We start from the raw sequence: 6,000 nt of genomic DNA, 5'->3' as shown, positions 1-6,000 counted from the left end.
TTTGTGAAATTTAAGAAACAAAACAAATGAACTTAGGTGAAAAAAAAGAGAGAGAGAGAGGCAAACCCTAAGACTCTTAACTATAGATAACAAACAGAATATAGAATCAGAAGATACTCTCCCCTTGTTGAAGGGGAGGTGGGTGGCAATGGGCTACATGGATGATGTGTATAAGGAGGACACTTCTGGTTTGAGTACTGGATGTTATATGTAAGTGATGAATCATCTAATTCTACTCATGCTACTAATATTGCACTGCATGTCAACTAACTAGAATCTAATAAAAAGATGAAAGAGAAGAAAAAAGACAACAAGCCAGGGAAGAGGGTGGCAAAAGGGCATCTACATATGCCACGAAGCTTTCTTATAATACTTGAATAATCTTTTCTAGATTCCGCAGTCATTTGGTTACAATAAGCATTTGATTGTTTTTTTACAGAGATGTAATGAAGTTGTTCTAACCATCTACATTAGTTTTTCAATGTTTCTATTGAGGAAGATAAACTTATTGCTACCTACTTTGTTACCTTGTTGATGTCACTCCCAGATAGAGTCATATTTATCCGTCTTTGCCCTTTGACAGAACTGGTAGCTTTAAATATTTGTAATGCTGTATGATTTTTTTTGGACCTTCTTCTTAATTAGTGTTTGTATCACCTAAATGTTTTGTTCCATCATTTTCTTGTTTATCACTGTATTAATCCATTCTTTCTTGAAATTTATTGGTGCAAATAATGTCAAAAACAGGGTCTAGAGCAAGATGGCGGAAGAGTAGGGTCTCCAAATCACCTGTCTCCACCAAATTACCTAGAAAACCTTCAAATTATCCTGAAAATCTATCAATTCGGCCTGAGATTTAAAGAGAGACCAGCTGGAATGCTACAGTGAGAAGAGTTCGTGCTTCTATCAAGGTAGGAAGACGGGGGAAAAAGAAATAAAGAAACAAAGGCCTCCAAGGGGGAGGGGCCCCGCGAGGAGCTGGGCTGAGGCCGGGGCGAGTGTCCCCAGGACAGGAGAGCCCCGTCCCGGAGGAGCAGGAGCTGCACCGACCTTCCCGGCTGAAAGGGGCTCGCAGGGAGTTAGAGCTGGACCCAGGAGGGCGGGGATGCCCTCGGGTTCCCTGGGACAGTAACAGACACCTGCGCCCCGGGAGAGTGCGCCGAGCTCCCTAAGGGCTGCAGCGCGCACGGCGGGACCCGGAGCAGCTGGAGGGGCTCGGGCGGCGGCTCCGCGGAGGGGGCTGCGCGGCCCCGGGAACAGCTCGGAGGGGCTCGGGCAGAGGAAGAGGCTCCGTGCGGAGGGGGCTGTGCGGTTCCAGGAGCAGCTCGGGGGGGCTCGGGCGGCGGCTCCGCGGAGGGGGTTGCGCGGCCCGGGAGCACGAATCCAACAGTGCAGGCCCCGAGCCCAGGGCGCCGGGACACAGCCCAGGATCCCGCCTCCCCCGGGACAGGCAGAGGCCGGGAGGGCCCAGGACAGCAAGGACGCTCCTGCCCCGAGCTGAGCAGATCAGCGGCCCCGCCCCGGAGCCTCCAGGCCCTGCAGACGGAGAGCTCCGTGGTGACTGCGGGGGCTGAATCCAGGGCTCCAGAGCGGCCCCGCCACTGGGACTGTTCCTCCTGCGGCCTCACGGGGTAAACAACCCCCACTGAGCCCTGCACCAGGCAGGGGGCACAGCAGCTCTCCCAACTGCTAACACCTGAAAATCAGCACAACAGGCCCCTCCCCCAGAACACCAGCTAGACTGACAACTTCCAGGAGAAGCCAAGGGACTTAAAGTACACAGAATCAGAAGATACTCCCCCGTGGTTCTTTTTTTGTTTTGTTTTGTTTTGTTTTGTTTTTGTTTTGTTTTGTTTTGCTTTTTGATTTGTTTCCTTCCCCCACCCCCCTTTTTTTCTCCTTTCTTTTTCTTTTTTTTTCGTTTTTTTTTCTTCCCTTTTTTTTTCTCTTTCTCTTTTCTTTCCTTCTTTCTCTCCTCTCTTTTTCTCCTTTTCCCAATACAACTTGCTTTTGGCCACTCTGCACTGAGCAAAATGACTAGAAGGAAAACCTCACCTCAAAAGAAAGAATCAGAAACAGTCCTCTCTCCCACAGAGTTACAAAATCTGGATTACAATTCAATGTCAGAAAGCCAATTCAGAAGCACTATTATACAGCTACTGGTGGCTCTAGAAAAAAGTATAAAGGACTCAAGAGACTTCATGACTGCAGAATTTAGAGCTAATCAGGCAGAAATTAAAAATCAATTGAATGAGATGCAATCCAAACTAGAAGTCCTAACGACGAGGGTTAACGAGGTGGAAGAATGAGCGAGTGACAAATAATGTCAAAAACATACTTCAAAAATTGAGAATAATTTTTTATATATACTTTTTCTGTAAATTTTGGATAGAAATTTAATATATTTGATTCTTCCTTAATTTCCTGGTTGACCCTTTCATCTTTTAGCAGAATGGTCCTTAACCTCAACATGTTTGAAATCCTTCCAAACTTCTTCTTGTGATTTAGTTCTAATTTCAAGGCATTATAGTCTGAGAATACGCAGGGGACGATCCCTATCTTTTGGTATCGGTTCAGATCTGATTTGTGACCCAGTATGTGGTCTATTCTGGAGAAAGTTCCATGTGCACTTGAGAAGAATGTGTATTCAGGTGCATTTGGACGTAAAGTTCTGTAGATATCTGTGAAATCCATCTGGTCCAGTGTATCATTTAAAGCTCTCGTTTCTTTGGAACTGTTGTGCTTAGAAGACCTATCGAGTGTAGCACTAGATTGAAGTCACCAAGTATAAGTATATTATTATCTAAATATGTCTTACCCAGTAGCTTTATAATAGTGCTTCTGAATTGGCTTTCTGACATTGAATTGTAATCCAGATTTTGTAACTCTGTGGGAGAGAGGACTGTTTCTGATTCTTTCTTTTGAGGTGAGGTTTTCCTTTTAGTCATTTTGCTCAGTGCAGAGTGGCCAAAAACAAGTTGTATTGGGAAATGGAGAAAAAGAGAAGAGAAAGAAGAAAAGAAAAAGAAAAAAAGAAGAAAAGAAGAAAAAAAAGAGAAGAAAAGAAAAAAGGGGGGATACAAACAAATAAAAATAAGACAAAACAAAACAAAAAAACACGGGGGAGTATCCTCTGTTTCTGTATACTGTAAATCCCTCGACTTCCCCTGGAACTTTCTAGTGCTGGTTGGTCAATATTTGTTTTTCCCCTGTCCGTCTAGCTGGTCTTCTGGGTGAGGGGCCTGCTGTGCTGATTTTCAGGTGTTAGCACTTGGGGGAGCTACTCAGCCCCCTGCCTGGTGCAGGGCTCAGTGAAAGATGTTTAAGCTGCTTATCCAGTGAGGCCATGTGAGGCTCAGTGGGGGTTGTTTACCCGGTGAGGCCCCAGGAGGAACAACCCCAGTGGTGGCGGCAGCTCTGGAGCCCTGGAGTCAGCTCCTGCAGTAACTCCGGAGCTCTCCGTCTGCAGGGCCTGGAGGCTCCGGGGCGGGGCCGCTGATCTGCTCACCTCGGGGCTGGAGCGTCCTTGCTGTCCTGGGCCCTCCCGGCCTCTGCCTGTCCCGGGGCAAGCCGAATCCTGGGCTGTGTCCGGGCGCCCTGTGCTCTGGGGCCTGCGCTGCAGGATTCGCGCTCCCGCCCCACAGCCCCGTCCACGAGGAGCCTGTGCAGGAGCTTCCCCCAAGCTGGGGCCGCGCAGCCCCCTCCTCGCAGAGCCACCCACCCCGCCGCCTCCAAGCTGCTCCCGGGACCCGCTGGGCATGCGTTGCAGCCCTTTAGGGAGCTCGGCCGCAGTGTGGGGCACGCTCTCCCTGGGGCACAGGTGCTGTGTTAGTGTCCCCAGGAGCCTGAGGTCATCCCAGCCCTCCTGGGGTCCTGCTCTAACTCCCTGCGAGCCCCCTTCCGCCCGGGAAGGTTGGTGCAGCTCCTGCTCCTCCTGGTCGGGGCTCTCCTGTCCTGGGGACACTGCCCCGGCCTCAGCCCGGCTCCTCGCGGGGCCCCTCCCCCTTGGAGGCCTTTTGTTTTTTTATTTCTTTTTTCCCCTGTCTTCCTACCTTGATAGAAGTGCGTGCGAACTCTTCTCACTGTAGCATTCCAGCTGTTCTCTCTTTAAATCTCAGGCCGAATTCATAGATTTTCAGGATGATTTGAAGGTTATCTAGGTAATTTGGTGGGGACAGGTGATTGGGGACCCTACTCTTCCGCCATCTTCCCCCGCCTCCTATTTAACAAATTTGAGTATAAAATTTTACGTGGGTTTAAGCCATTGTGGATTTAAGAAGGCTCCATATATAAGATATATAGATATATATTCCAATTTTTAAAAGATTTTATTTATTTATTCATGACAGACAGAGAGAGAGAGAGAGAGAGAGAGAGGCAGATATATAGGCAGAGACAGAAGCAGGCTCCAGGCTAGGAACATGATGTGGGATGTGATCCTGAGACTCCAAGATCACTCTGAGCTGAAGGCAGACACTCAACCACTGAGCCACCCGGGCATCCCTATATTTTTATTCTTTGCCTTAAGTTTTATGTTATTTCTTTTTTTTTTTTTAAATGCTAGGTTTTTTTTTTAATTTTTTTTATTTATTTATGATAGAGAGAGAGAGAGAGAGAGAGAGAGAGGCGGAGACATAGGCAGAGGGAGAAGCAGGCTCCATGTACCGGGAGCCTGATGTGGGATTCGATCCTGGGTCTCCAGGATCGCGCCCTGGGCCAAAGGCAGGCGCCAAACCGCTGCGCCACCCAGGGATCCCTTATGTTATTTCTTTTTAAGTTTATTTTTACAATAGTAAAATATATGCTATCTTTTTAACTTTATATATTAGAAAACAAAACAAACTCTTAAGTATTTGGACCAAGATCACACAGTAACAATGTGACCATGCTGGAACTCAACACAAAACTGCATTTCAAAATTGAATCCAATTAACAAGAGGGCACACTGACTCGAATTTTTCATTGCTATTTTTTTCTCATCTTTAAGTATTGGTTTAATTCTTAAGTATTGCTGACAAAACATGAGAGACTCCTAACTCTGGAAAATGAACAAGGGGTAGTGGAAGGGGAGGTGGGTGGGGGGATGAGGTGACTGGATTATGGGCACTGATGGGGGCACTTGACAGGATGAGCACTGTGTGTTACTATATGTTGGCAAATTGAACTCTAATAAAAATATATTAAAAAGTTTAATTCAACTGTGACACTTGCTCAAAAACTATGCATATATATTTCTTGCCTTCCAATATCATACGTAAATCCTCTTTTTGGAACATAAGTTGAATGGCTGGTTGATGAGGAAGTTTATATTAACAATTTAGTGATCTGTAAGCCTAAGGGGTTTGGATAAAAATAGTCATAGACAAATAAACAAAATCTCTTTTGGGAAAAAAATGTGTAGTTTTGAGCTGAATACCTGAATTCATTTCTAATGGTTCTGAAAGGCAAAATAAATGATAGTTTATTATCTGATACTTTCCTGCTGGCTATGTCTTCTCTGCATATTCAGCAGGAGCTTTTAATTTCTTATGAGTTCTATATGCACAGCATCTGTGGCATAGAAATAAGAGCATAACTACTTCAGATTTTAACTTAAGTAGAAACTTGAGAAAATCCATCTGTAACTTAAATTGACACTTAAATATTCAATGGGATAAATCATTTGAAGGTAATATTTCAAAAACCAAATCAAATGAAATTTACCACTTTTAATATGAGACTTATTTGTATTAAATTCAAAGATACATTGATATCTATGAAGAAAAAAATATCAGTGAATTGTGTAAGAGAATGTGACAATCTATCTCAAGCAGAATCATCCATATTTAAAATAAGGGGAAGTCAATTGGAGAAGGACAAACATTATATGGTCTCATTCATTTGGGGAATGTAAAAAATAGTGAAAGGGAATAAAGGGGAAAGGAGAAAAATGAGTGGGAAATATCAGAAAGGGAGACAGAGCATGAGAGACTCCTAACTCTGGGAAACGAACTAGGGTGG

Source organism: Canis lupus, chromosome 14 (genome assembly GCF_003254725.2).
Source record: "Canis lupus dingo isolate Sandy chromosome 14, ASM325472v2, whole genome shotgun sequence".
NCBI lineage: Eukaryota > Metazoa > Chordata > Mammalia > Carnivora > Canidae > Canis > Canis lupus.
This window is presented reverse-complemented; position numbering follows the sequence as displayed.